This window comes from Hyla sarda, chromosome 1, assembly GCF_029499605.1.
Source record: "Hyla sarda isolate aHylSar1 chromosome 1, aHylSar1.hap1, whole genome shotgun sequence".
Classification (NCBI taxonomy): Eukaryota; Metazoa; Chordata; class Amphibia; order Anura; family Hylidae; genus Hyla; species Hyla sarda.
The window spans coordinates 360,651,278-360,666,483 of NC_079189.1; positions in this window are offsets into that span (position 1 = coordinate 360,651,278).

Consider the following 15,206-nt stretch of genomic DNA (forward strand, 5'->3'; position numbering starts at 1 on the left):
ATTTTCCTCTGAATGTATGTAACTGTCAGCTACTGATAGGTCTGAAATGCGAACAGATTTCCCTCTCATGAACCCCATCATATTTCCAGGCAACAATTTTGGGTCACATGTTAGTTGTTCCCAGAATGATGAAGCAGAGCATAGGTTGAAAATGATGTAACCGTCAGCTGCTGATATGCCATAGGCCTCAAATGCGAACATACCTCTATGACTCTTGAGCACTGTTGTGCGTCCGCACAGCATGTTACTTCCACATATGGGGTATTTCCATACTCATTTTGGGGGGCATTTTCTCCTATAACCCTTGTGCAAAGGAAAAAATTGGAGTAACACCAGCATTTTAGCAAAAAAAAAATATTCAGTCTCATAGGGGTGTAGTTTCCAAAATGATGGCACATCTGGGGGGGGGGGGTCCACTGTTCTGGCACCATGGGAACTTTGTAAATGCACATGGCCCCCAACTTCAATTACAGCCAAATTGTCTTTCGAAAAGCCCAATGGCACTCCTGCTCTTCTGAGCCATGTTGTGCGTCCGCAGAGCACTTCACGTCCAAATATGAGGTATTTGCATAGAAATGGGTTTACACATTTTGGGGGGCATTTTCTCCAATTACCCCTTGTGAAAATGAAAAATGTGGTGTAAAACCAGCATTTTAGTGAAAAAATTTTTTTTCATTTTCACGTCCCACTTAGTTTGTCAAGCACCTGTGGGGTGTTAAGGCTCACAATATCCCTTGTTACGTTCCTTGAGGGATGTGGTTTCCGAAATAGTGTGCCATGTGGTTTTTTTTTTTTGTTGCTGTTCTGGCACCATGGGGCCTTACTAAATGCAACATGCCCCCAAAAACCATTTCAGCAAAATTCACTCTCCAAAAACCAAATTTTGTTAATTCCTTTCTGAGCCCTCTAGTGCACCCACAGAGCATTTTACATCCACATATAAGGTATTTCCTTACTCTAGAGAAATTGGGTTACAAATTTGGGGGAGCTTTTTCTCCTTTTACCCCTTGTAAAAGTGAAAAAAAAGTTAGTGTAAAAAATTTAGATTTTTAATTTTCTCTTCCACTTTGCTGCTAGTACTGTGAAACACTTAAAGGGTTAACAAACTTTCCCAATGTCATATTGAACACTTTGAAGGGTGCAGTTAACAGAATGGGGGCCACCTTGGGGGATTTCTAACATAAAGTTTAAATTCACAAAACTGAACTGGTCCCTGAAAAAGTTTTTCAAAAAGATTTTGACATTTTCCTGAAAAATTGCTGCTAAACTTTGAAGCCCTTTAAAATAGACATCTTGTATATTTCTATCATTACATTATTAATTTTTATTGTTGTATTGTCCATTTTCCTTACAAGCAGAGAATTTTAAAGTTAGAAAAATGCTAAGTTTTCAAATTTTTCATAAAAATTTTCACTTTTTTCTTTTACCAAGAAATGATGCAAGTATCGACAAAAAATTACCACTAACATAAAGTTGAATATTTTACAACAAAACATTCTCAGAATCAGTATGATAAGTAAAAGCACCTCAGAGATATTAATACATAAAGTGACAGTGGTGAGGTTTGCAAAAAAATGCTCTGTTCCTTAAAGTGGTACTCCGGTGGAAAACTTTTTTTTTTTTTTTTTTTAATCAACTGGTGCCAGAAAGTTTAACAGATTTGTAAATTACTTCTACAAAAAAAAATCTTAATCCTTCCAGTACTTATTAGCTACTGAATACTACAGAGGAAATTCTTTTCTTCTTGGAACACAGGGCTCTCTGCTGACATCATGACCAGAGTGCTCTCTGCTGACATTTCTGTCCATTTTAAGAACTGTCCAGAGTAGGAGAAAATCCCCATAGCAAACATGCTGCTCTTGACAGTTCCTAAAATGGACAGAGATGTCAGCAGAGAGCACTGTGTTCCTAAAAGAAAAGAATTTCCTCTGTAGTATTCAGAAGCTAATAAGTACTGGAAGGATTAAGATTTTTTAATAGAAGTAACTTACAAATCTGTTTAACTTTCTGGTACCAGTTCATTAAAAAAAAAAAAAAAAGTTTTCCACCAGAGTACCCCTTTAAGGTCAGAATGGGCTTGGTCCCTAACTCCTTAATGACGCAAGACGTAAATGTACGTCCTGGCGAGGTGGTACTAAAGGCAACAGGACGTACATTTACGTCCTATACATAACCGCGAGCATCGGAGCGATACTCGGGTCATTTGCGGCAGTTCCCAGCTGCTGATAGCATCCAGGGAGCTGCCGGTAATGGCCGACATCCGCGATCGCGCAGATGTCCGCCATTAACCCCTCAGATGCATCTGCAGAAGTGCGGCACTTAATGTTGCCGACCGGATCATTCGCAGCGCTGCCACGGTGATCCGATCATCTGTAATGGTGGACGGAGTTCCCCTCCCTGCCTTCGTCCGTCTCCCAGCATCTTCTGCTCTGGTCTGAGATCGAGAGCAGAAGATAGCCGATAACACTGATCACTGCTATGCCCTATGCATAGCACTGAACAGTATTAGCAATCAAATGATTGCTATAAATAGTCCCCTATGAGGACTATTAAAGTGTAAAAATAAAAGTTAAAAAAATGTGAAAAATTCCCTCCCCAATAAAAATGTAAATTGTCCCTTTTTCCCCATTTTACTCCCAAAAAGTGTATAAATATTTTTTTTTATAAACATATTTGGTATCGCCGCGTGCGTAAATATCCGAACTATTAAAATATAATGCGAATTCCCCCCGCAGACACGGCGCCACGGCAGCAACGGACACCGCACAGCACCACACCAGTGTGAACAAGGTGTAATAGCTCACTCTTGTGCTGCACTCTTCCCCACCCCCTCAGCCCAACCCTATGTAAGTAGTAATTAGCTACATAAGGGCCATTTCTTTCTTAGCAGCCTCCCAGTCTGACTGGGAGAGCATGGTAAGTGAGCTATTACACCTTGTTCACACTGGTGTGGTGCTGGGCGGCGTCCGTTGCTGCCGTGGCGCTGTGTCTGCGGGCGGGTGCGGCCCATAGACTGGTTTGAGTGGCATTGGGGCCGCTCTGCCAGTGGGTCATGTCCCCCCCCCCCCCCCCTGTGGGCACTGGTGTCGCGGCGGTGGTGGTCGCAGCCCGGTGCTGCGCCATTTTATGCTAAGGACATTAGGGACCCACTCTGAATAGGTGGCCTTGACGTGGCGAGTGGGCTTGTACTTTTTGATCAAAAATGTATACTAACAACCTGTTAGTTTTTGATATTATGCTGAGAAGCAATCAGATCATTATACAAGATTGTAGATGTGAACCATGTCTGTTTTCTACCCGAATTCATATTAAAATATAATGTTAATTATCCCGTACGGTGATTGTAAAAAAAAAATTGTCCAAAATTGCTGCTTTTTTATAACATTTTAATCACAAACAATTTATAAAAATGTATTAAAAGTTTTATATATGCAAATGTTGTATAAAAAAAATTACAGATCACGGCGCAAAAAATTAGCTCTCATTCCGCTGCTTATACAGAAAATTTTAAAAAAAAACGGAGGGCAGGGAGGAAGCACAAGCGCTCCAGCCAAGAGAAATCCCCAGCGTGGAGCAAGGAAGAAACATTAAACCTTCCGGTCTTCAACATCTCAGCTAAGGTTTTGTCTGAGGCACAGTTATCGGTATTGTCCAAGGGACTCTCTTTTTCACCAACTCGAAGGTTTGACTTTTTTCATACTATGCTGGACATTAATCGGTTTGTCAGAAACATTACTGTTTCACAACCCAATATAAATTCATTGCATGAGTCTGTGCATTCTGATCATATGTTTATTTCCGGTAACTCTCAAGTTCCTGGTGAGGATATGATCGCGGGTCTCGCGTTTTGCGCACTCGCGGCCATTTCTGATTTACAGGACTTATCTGACCCACAACAGGTCTGTAACATTCCACAAATGCCGATGTCCAACCCTGATTTTTATCCAGTAATGTCTAGAACTAGCGTGCTGGATAATTTTCAGGAGTGCATGGAGAGAGAATTGGTGCGTCTGATGCATAGTCCTCCTCCACCTTCCTACAATCTACCTCACAGGGAAAGATTAGCTATATCGGAATTGTCCGATGCCCAAGACATTATCATACGTGAGGCGGATAAGGGAGGTGAAGTCATTATTATGGATAAGGGGCTATACCACAAACTTAATTTGGATATGCTATCGGATGAAAAGACATATAAAAGACTATCCAGCAACCCAGTTAACATCTTTAAGTCACACTTGTACAGCCTTGTGGATCTTGGGGAGAAAAAGGGTTTTTTTTACCATTAAACAGGCGGAATACATTAAAATTCTCCATCCAGTTACAGCTATTTTCCATTCACTCCCCAAGATCCACAAGGATACTTTTCCTCCACCTATGAGGCCCATAGTTACTGGCATTTCTTCGTTAAATGAAAAATTGTGTTCATGGATTGACACCTTACTTCAACCCCTTGTTATTACCATGCCTGGCTTTTTGAGGGACACTAAACATGTACTGGCCGCTTTTAGTCAAATCGAATGGGGAGCCAATTTTTCATGGATTACGGCAGACGTTTCTGCACTATATTCAGTCATTCCCCATGACAAAGCGGTCATTGCATTAACATGGTTTTTGTCCACGTATTCACAATACCCCAGTCACCTCCAGGAGTACATTGTCATATGTGTAGAATTTTTACTTTCTCACAATTATTTTATGTTTGATGATGTATACTACCTGCAGGTCACCGGAGCGGCTATGGGGGCGAAATTCTCCCCTTCTCTCGCCAACATATATATGTGTTGGTGGGAGAAGGGGACTCTTTTTGCCAACAGTAATCCTTTCTTTAATTGTATCCGGTGGTATGGCCGCCACATTCATGACCTCCTGTTCATTTGGGGGTCCAATGTGGCGGCTGATGACACCTTCATTCAATTTTTGAATGATAATCAGATAGGACTTAAATTCACAGTTTCCTTTTAGTTCTAACACTATTTCTTTTTTGGATCTTTATTCGAGGGGTGATCCTGTTCCTAAATCCATTGTTACCACCACATTCCGTAAAGAAACAGCATCCAATACTATTTTGCATTCCTCCTCTTGTGATTTGTAATCTTCCCGTGGGGGAGATGATAAGAGCCAGAAGAAATTGCTCTTCATTGGAGCTCTTTCATAGGGAGGCTGATACTATTGAGGCTCGTCTCAGGTGCAGAGGTTATCCCAAATGGAGTATAGAAAGAGCGAGGGGAATTGCATTGAATAAAAATCGTTCCCAGCTAATTTCCTCTGCCCCTAAAGAACTCACTAATTCAGAGTCTAGTGTTAATAGCACCGCCATATCGGAAGAGTTACTACAACAACAACAAAAAAATAGAAAGCCAGTTATGTTTGTTACCCAATACAGTAGTGATTATAGCACCATCTGTCGCCTAGTCCACAAATATATACCTATTATTACAGGTGATCCATTATACAGTTCCATTATGGACACTATAGATGTGTTATCAATTTCCCCACATAAATAGTATTTTTTTGGTTGTGCCATACATTTAATGGTAAAATAAGTGATGTCATTACAAAGGACAACTACTTTTGCAAAAAACAAGCCCTCATACTAGTCTGTGGATGAAAATATAAAAGAGTTATGATTTTTAAAAGGCAAGGAGGAGAAAATGAAAACATAAAAATTTAATTGTCCTTAAGGGGTTAAAGGGGTACTCCGCTGGAAAACTTTTTTTGTAAATCAACTGGTGCCAAAAAGTTAAACAGATTTGTAAATTACTTCTATTTAAAAATATTAACCCTTCCAGTACTTACCAGCTGCTGTATGTTCTAGAGGAAGTTCTTTTCTTTTTTAATTTCCTTCTGTGTGACACCTCTGTCCATTTTAGGAACTGTCCAGAGTAGAAGCAAATCCACATAGCAAACCTATCCTGCTCTGGACAGTTCCTAAAATGGACAGAGGTGTCAGCAAAGAGCAATTTAAAAAGAAAAGAACTTCCTGTGGAGCATACAGCAGCTGATAAGTACTAGAAGGATTAAGGATTAAATAGCAGTAATTTACAAATCTTTTTAACATTCTCGCATCAGTTGATTTAAAAGAAAAGGTTTTCCAGTGTAGTACCCCTTTAAAGGGTTAAAGGCAAATGTGGGGCCCAATGGTGTTATTGGTGAATATATATGTTATATTTGTCTTGGGCTATGTTTATACCACCGTTGAGCACTGCTAAAGGGAGCTCGGTTGCTCAACCGCAATCCCCCTTAAAAACTGACAACCGAAGGATTCCATCCAAGTCAATCGTGACCTGGCAGTGTCCATCGTGCAAAGAAACCGTTTAACGAACATAGCCTTACATTAGGATTAAGAAGTAAACAATTCCTGAAATTTTTTTATCATTATTTATGAGGATTTTATTTGCATAGTCGATCATAACAGCAATAGAGATGGACAAGCCTGTGATTGATCATTTACATTGAACAGATTAATAGATAACAAGTTTTTTGTATAGATAATGCATTTTCATAAATAATTAATAAGATTTCAGCATTTATCGTTAATTTTACATCAGACTATACCTGTCAAATTGTAATGATAATTGTTACATGTAAACAAGCGAGTCATAAATCCGTGACATCCCCCCACTTCTTCCATTTCCTCTGCTGCGCAGTGCTGTCCATTCCTCGGTGGTACATCAGGTGTCTCTAGTTTCATTATAGTCCCCACTTTTAGATACGGGAACAGTTTTTCCTGTGTGACCCCTAGTACCAGGAAACCTGATCTTATCTTTTTTGATCTTTTTATCTTCCTGAAAGAAAAGGATTGCAGATAAGAAACCTATCTCACAGGTTTGCGGCACATTACCACTAAATAACTTTTGTGACGTGTTTGGCCACGCGGCACTAGCTCTAACCGTAGGTCACTGAAGAGATTACAGTACGCAGCTTGTATATACTCCTTCTTGGAGCTGAAACTTGAACAGGATAGAGGACACTGAAGAGGTGTAAACTTGTCCCAGGAGGTACACTCAGTTGCATTGCTAGGGGGTGCAGGAAGCCGTGAAACCATCAGGAGTGATGGACCTTTCCCTTTCTCATGGTTTTGTGTCCTTCCTCACTCCTCCTCTGACTAGCAGTAATACCTGGAGCTGTGCAAAGGGTTAATTTTGCTCACAGTGCATTTAATGTATAGCTATATAGTCATTTGCTCACATTCACTCCTTAGCAATAATAACAGCACAGTGACCCTTATCCCACCTTACTTTCCTGGGGAGATGGCTGGACCTAAATCTGTTCTAGCTAGTTGAGGCCTGTGCATAGCCAATGCCACATGTGTGTCCCTCAGCTCCGTCTTCAGGAGGAAACCAAGGAGTAAAATGGACATCTATTTTGGTAGACTAACCCGTTAAGACCTGTGAATCCTTGTTCAGTAGTTTCCGTAATTTGGACTTAAAGGGTTTATCTACCATAAGGTGATTTTAGTACTTACCTGCCAGAACTGGGTATTTCCTGTTTGATTTCGTTCTCTAAACTACACATCCCACAGTTCCATGCTTGAAAGTATGAGGTCACTTTCCTCCCTTCCACACATAAGCCACCCTCCCATTGAAACACAGTGTTTTCTAACCAGGGGGCCTACAGCTGTTGAAAAATAGAAGCAGGACTGGCTCCCTCTGATCACCTGATTAGTGATGTCAGGTCTTGATGCACTGCAACCTGGGAAATCAAGAGACATGAGTAATTGTGTATTCTGTTAAAAATAAATATTGGGGCGATAATCACAGAAGAATTGTAAGACTACCGTCACACACGGGTACAGACACTATATTATGAACTACACTAACTTTACAGCAAATAAAAAACATTCCTGGGATACCCCTTTAAGAACTTGAGAGCTAAAGAATTCTAACTTTTGCATTAGTGGAGCTGTAGAAAAGGTCCGGGATCATCGGCGCGTACCGTACAAGGATGACAGGAGCGTATTGCAAAGTTCCTTTATTGCCTACTACACTTAAACGCGTTTCGAGGCTTCTTGCCTCTTTTTCAATAAGACATAGGCTTCATAACATGTATCTTATGTGACAAACTTTTAAAAGTTTCAAAACATAGCAACAATCTGTCGGATATATATCCACCTTATATCCTAACCCCGATACGTCGCTGAAACTAATACAGAGCCTCGGTGTAACAGGGGGTGTGAACACAATATCGTGAACACTCCCACACCCCCAGTCACGATACCCTATTTTTAATAGACAGACACAACACTTTTATCATTAGTAACAGTGTTTGCAATGCGCTGCTACTCCTATCTCTGTCTAAATATACAAAACACACAATAGAATAGTGATTTTAATCTAGCTCCTTCCTAATAATATACATTTATATATATATATATTTTTTTTTATTGCGTATCACATTTTTTTACTACCATTTTTTAATTCTTTCATATATGCATATACATTCATTTGATTGCCATTTTATATAATATACATACATTTGTTTTACTCACCGATCTATATGCATCCTTATATTAATTAAGCAATCCTTTTTTAATAAAATTAAAAAAAAAAAGACGCCCAATGTGTGGTGTTTACACCACGTACACAGGATGTTTACACTACAAATGCATGAATGAATAGTAATCTGGTGACTATGCAGGCCACGTCACAAGTGTGTGTACGTCACAGGTGGGCGGGGAGGAACCCGAGAATTTCGCGGGTTTTTCCCTTTTAAAAGTTTGTCACATAAGATACATGTTATGAAGCCTATGTCTTATTGAAAAAGAGGCAAGAAGCCTCGAAACACGTTTAAGTGTATTAGGCAATAAAGGAACTTTGCAATACGCTCCTGTCATCCTTGTACGGTACGCTCCGATGATCCCGGACCTTTTCTACAGCTCCACAGACGTCCACAAGTCGGCAGGGGGTGATCCCAGCCGAACACCCGGGAGGCAGCTCCGTCATAATTACTGAACTACGCTGCATGGTGGTTGTGTCTGGTACACAACCCCCTCAGGTTAGTACACATCCGCTTGGTGTGCATCTAATTTATCTGTGCATAATATACCGACATACTGTCCTTAGAGGAAGCTCTGCTCTATTTTTCCTACACTAGATTCTAACTTTTGCATTAGGCAATTCATGCACATGTGCTAAAGCACTTAAAGTTTCCTAAATTCAGCAATGCTGATACAGAAGTACTAGTTTAAGGGACAGTGACCAGATTTCTCTACTCCTGGCTCCTAACAACCCTGCATCAAAGTAACTATATGTCATTGGAATTGTGAAAGTAGTTCAGTAAAGTTTACAAGTTGTTTCACAGAAGTCTGGCATCAGAAGTCTCATTCCTCAACTTAATTGACAAAAGGTAGTGGGTCACAAAGGAACTTTGGGTTAGTGCTACTCTGCTATGTGACATATGCTTCAGGGACTACTACACCCAGCATTACCCTCATTATTGCCACTAGTGACTACCACAATAGTGTTAGAAAAGCTGTGTGTACTATTCCACCTCTTTACTTTTATTTTTTTATTTTTTTTATGCTTGTACCTCTTAATACATCTGGCACATCTTACACCAGCAGACTTAAAGGGGTATTCCAGGCAAAAACTTTTTTTTAAATATATCAACTGGCTCCGGAAAGTTAAACAGATTTGTAAATTACTTCTATTAAAAAATCTTAATCCTTCCAATAGTTATTAACTTCTGAAGTTTTCTGTCTAACTGCTCAATGATGATGTCACGTCCCGGGAGCTGTGCATGATGGGAAAATATCCCCATAGGAGCTGCACAGCTCCTGGGACGTGAGTCATCAGAAAACAGTTAGACAGAAAACAAGAACTCAACTTCAGAAGCTAAGAACTATTGGAATTATTAAGATTTTTTAATAGAAGTAATTTACAAATCTGTTTAACTTTCAGGAGCCAGTTGATATATAAAAAAAAGTTTGGGCCTGGAATACCCCTTTAAGAACATACTCAAGATGTGTTAGCTATGTTCTTTATTGTTCCTACTATTTACTCCCATTATTATGCTAAACACAAATGAACTGATTTTAATAAAGGTTTCAAAGGAACCATGGATTTCAAAACAGCCTTGATATTTTTATGGATTCCACTTCATTTATGCTCGGTCAGACGTTTGATGTTCTCCTTGGGGTCAAAATATTGTAAACAACACAGCAGGAGAAATATTTGAAGCACAGCTTACATTCTATGCCATTAGTTTTGTTGTTGTTGTTATTGTTATTTATTCACTTTTGTGTTTCTCTTTTTGTTTAACAAGTTTTAGACCTGACAGTACATGCAGATTTTAAAGCTATAAAGATATTCTCCTTCAGCACATTTTATTTTTTTATTTTTTTGTGATATTGGAGAAAAATGCACAAGAAAAATCAAAACACATTTCTCTTTTAACTTTTTTTTAAATTAATAACACAATGTGCCACAAAAATATTTGTTAATATCGTATACTATTCTGTAATGGTCATTTGCCCCTCTTTCTCTGTCTGGAAGGAATACAGGAGGAGAGTGGATGAAGTAGTTAAATAATTAGCAGCTGATAAATTGCAACTGTTTGCAGCCAGCTATCCATTGCATTCACTTCCAGGCAGTGGAAGAGAGAGGTGGTATCTGGTAACTATAAAAGAAAGTACACTAAGCGATTGTCTGAGCTAGTGATTGGGTGTCTGTATACAAGAGTGTTAAGTATACAAGTGAGTGTAAGTATAAAAGTGAGATGGACTTTAAATTCAGGGAGTTTAATTGAAATATTTGATATTTTTTTTTTTTTTTTTAACTGTTAATTTTTGCAATCCCCAAATCTAATATGGCCTCCATGTTGGAAAAGGCAGTCCAGTGTGCATCTTGCACAGTGTATGCAATCCTTGAACAGCAGTTTGAGGGTGAATATTGTTGTGCGAGTTGTCCATTTGGAAGCCCAGATCCTGGATCTAGAGGAGCAACTGGCAACACTGAGATGCATTGACAACTTGGAGAGGAGTCTCCTGCTCACTGAGCAAGTACTCTCTGGGGTAGAGGTGGGGAAGATAGTGGGATGGAGGTGCAGGACAGTCACAGCTAGCTGGGTTACAGTTAGAAAATGCGGTAGAGGGAAAAGTGTCAGGGAAGCTAGTCCTGATCTGGCACACCCCAACAAGTTTGCCCGGTTGGCAGATTAGGGGGATGCCATTTCAGAGCTAGCAGTACTGCAGCAGGACTCTGCCTCTGACTGCCAGGGGGGTGTCTGCTCCAGTAAGGTCGCATGCGAGGAGAATAGGAAAAAAGGGGACCAACGGATTCCAGGCGCTGCTTGCTCAAACACCATAGGCAGAGGTTAATAGTAAAAGATCCTTGCAGGGATCATATTTATTGTTAAAATAATAAAGTAACAGATGACGCGTTTCGAGGGTAACCCTCATGCTGATCTGATGAAGAGGGGGTTACCCTCGAAACGCGTCATCATTTAATTTATTTATTTAACAATAAATATGATCCCTGCAAGGATCTTTTACTATTAACCTCTGCCTATGGTGTTTGAGCAAGCAGCGCCTGGAATCCGTTGGTCCCCTTTTTTCCTATTCTCCTCGCATGCTACTACAGGACAGGATCCCCTGATTCCTGAGGACCTCCGGCTGAGCAGCCTGCTCCACCGCTATGCCTCTATCAGAGGTGATATGCAATTTATCTTCCACTCTAAGGTGAGTGGGCACCTATAAGGTGCTACACTATTTTAATCTATCCTAAGGGTAATACACGAGGCGCCGTTCGCGGTCTTCTTTTCTCTTCACATTTCCACTGCTCCAGTAAGGAGGGAGGAGTGCAGGGCAGGTCAGACAGGTACTGGTAGTGGGGGACTCTATTATTAGGGGGACAGACAGGGCGATCTGTCACAAAGACCGGGATCGCCGAACAGTGTGTTATCTTTCTGGCGCTCGAGTTCAGCACATTGCGGATCGGATTGACAGGTTGCTGGGTGGGGCTGGAGAGGACCCAGCAGTCATGGTACACATTGGCGCCCATGACAAAGTAAGATGTAGGTGGAGTGTTCTTAAAAATTATTTCAGGGACTTAGGCCGCAAGCTTAAGGCAATGACCTCCAAGGTAATATTTTCTGAAATATTACCTGTACCAGGAGCCACACCAGAGAGGCAGCAGTGACTCAGAAGCTGGTGTAGGAAGGAGGGGTTTGGATTCATGGAGGACTGGGCCAACTTTGCGATCGGATACCGGCTCTACTGTAGGGATGGGGTGCACCTCAATGGTGCTTGGGGAGAAGATGGCTAGAAGAGTGGAGGAGTGTTTAAACTAGGGACTGGGGGGAGGGAACCTACAACATAGAGGGGGAAGATAGTGTAAATAGAGAGGGGGGACATATTAATATACCTGGGGTGGAGCAAAGAGAGGGCTTAGAATAGTTAATAGAGATAGGCTTCATAGGAAGAAAAAACATGCACCTTTGAATTGCATGTTGACTAATGCCAGAAGTCTGTCCAATAAAACAGAGAAACTGGAGTGGTTGATGTCTGAGGAGGATTATGACATAGTGGGTATAACAGAGACTTGGTTGGATGATAGCTGTGACTGGGTGGTCAATATACAGGGTTATAGTCTATTAAGAAAGGATCGGACAAAACAGAAAGGGGGAGGAGTTGGTCTTTATGTGAAATTGAGTCTGAAGGCCGCACTCGGGAGGATATATGGGAGGGAAACGATGATGTGGGGTCATTATTGGTAGAAATATATGGAGATGAAAATAAAACGATTCTAGTAGGGGTTTGCTATAAGCCACCAAACATAATGGAAGAGGCAGAAGATCAATTATTGAGGCAAATAAACAAGGCAGCAAATAAGAATGAGGTGATAATAATGGGGGACTTTAACTATCCTGATATCAACTGGGGAGACTGAAACCTGTGAATCTCATCAAGGAAACAGGTTTCTGACTAAAGCTAAAGACAATTATCTCTCCAAAATGGTGCAGGGCCCGACCAGAGGGGGCGCCCTACTAGACTTAATATTAACCAACAGACCTGACAGAGGATACCTAGGAAATAGTGATCATAATATAATACATTATAACTTGTTCTTCAATAAGGGAATCACTTGAGGAGTCACAAAAACAATGAACTTTAGGAAGACAAAGTTTGATCAACTCAGAGAAGCCCTTAACAATATAAATTGGAATAATGTCCTCAAAATAAAAAAAAAGTCAGAAATAAAAGAAAACCAATATGGATGAATAAAAATGTTAAGGGGGCAATAAATGACAAAAAAAGCATTTAAACTACTAAAACAGGACTACAGTGAAGAAGCATTAAAAAGCTATAGAGAAAAATGTAAAATATGTAAAAAAAAAACCAGATAAAAGCCGCAAAAATAGAGACAGAAACACTCATTACCAAAGAGAGTAAAACTAACTCCAAAATGTGTTTTAACTATATAAATAGCAAAAAGGTTCAAAATGAAAGTTTTAACCCTTTACAAAATGATGAGGAGGAAATTGTAAACAGGGATCAGGAAAAAGCAAATATATTAAACAAATTCTTCTCCACTGTATTCACCGAAGAAAATGAAATGCCAGGTGAAATACAGCTAGATAAGGTAAACTCCCCAGTACAGGTCACTTGTCTAACCCAGTAAGAAGTACAGTGCCGCCTACAAAAAAATCAAAATAGACAAATCACCAGGTCCAGATGGCATTCACCCTGTGTTCTAAAGGAATTAAGTATTTTAATAGACAGACCCCTATTTTTAATATTCAGGGACTCTATTGTAACAGGGACTGTTCCCCAGGACTGGTGTATGGCAAATGTGGTGCCAATATTTAAAAAGGGGTCAAAAGGTAACCCCGGAAATTATAGGCCTTTTAGTTTAACCTCCATTGTATGTAAGTTGTTTGAGGGTTTTCTAAGAGATGCTATTTTGGAGTATCTTGATAAAAACAAAATGTATGACTCCATACCAGCATGGCTTTATGAGGGATCAGTCCTGTCAAACTAACCTGATCAGCTTATATGAGGAGGTGAGCTCCAGACTGGAGCAAGGGCAATCGCTGGATGTCGTATATCTATTTTTTTCCAAAGCATTTGATACAGTGCCACATAAAAGGTTGGTGCATAAAATGAGAATGCTTGGAGTGGGGGAAAATGTGTGCAAGTGGGGAAAATGTGTGCAAGTGGGTAAGTAACTGGCTTAGTGATAGGAAACAGAGGGTGGTTATTAATGGTACTTATTCTGATTGGGTGTCTGTTACTAGTGGGATACCACAGGGGTCAGCCTTGGGATTGGTTCTATTCAATATATTTATTAATGACCTTGTAGAGGGGTTGAATAGTAAAGTAGTATCTATGCAGATGATACTAAACTCTGTAAAGCGGTAAACACAACAGAGGGCAGTGCACTGTTACAAATTGATCTGGATAGGTTGGAGGTTTGGGCTGAGAGGTGACAGATGAGGTTCAACACTGATAAATAGAGATGAGCGAACTTTTCAAAAATTCTATTCGGCCGATTCGCCGAATTTTCCGGAAAAGTTTGTTTCGACCCAATTTTTTTTTGCGACGAATCTATATTAAAAAAGGCTATTTCTAGCCTACATACAGCCTCTATAGGGGTATAGAACACTTTGCTGTGTTCTAAAACGCATATGGAGTGGGCTGGGTTAGTGAAATAATACTGTTATTCAGAATAACATGCAGATTACCGGCATCGCTTTTAGAATCACTGCCACACAGCAGCACAATGACAGAGCCTGGTGGTGGCATCAGTGTCAGGAGACCATATAGTGACTGAATGACAGGGTGGAGGTGTTGGCAGCATGAGGAGACCATTTAGTGGCTCAATGGCACAGCGTTGAGGTGTTGGCAGCATGAGGACACCATATAGTGGCTGAATGACACAGCTTGGATGAGGCTGAAGCATGAGGACACCATATAGTGGCTCAATGACACAGAATGAAGGTGTTGGCAGCATGAGGACACCATATAGTGGCTGAATGGCACAGTGTGGAGGTGTAGGCAGCATGAGGACACCATATAGTGGCTGAATGACACAGCTTGGATGAGGCTGAAGAATTGTGTCCCAGACCCAGCTGTGTGGGTACAAAGGACCTAATCTCACAAGCACCCACAGGGCTCATGTGGCCGTAAGATGTAGGCGATTTTTGGTTTTTGTAGGCCATTTTTGGTTTTTGTACCTTTGTTTAAGAACAAGCGCATATCCAAG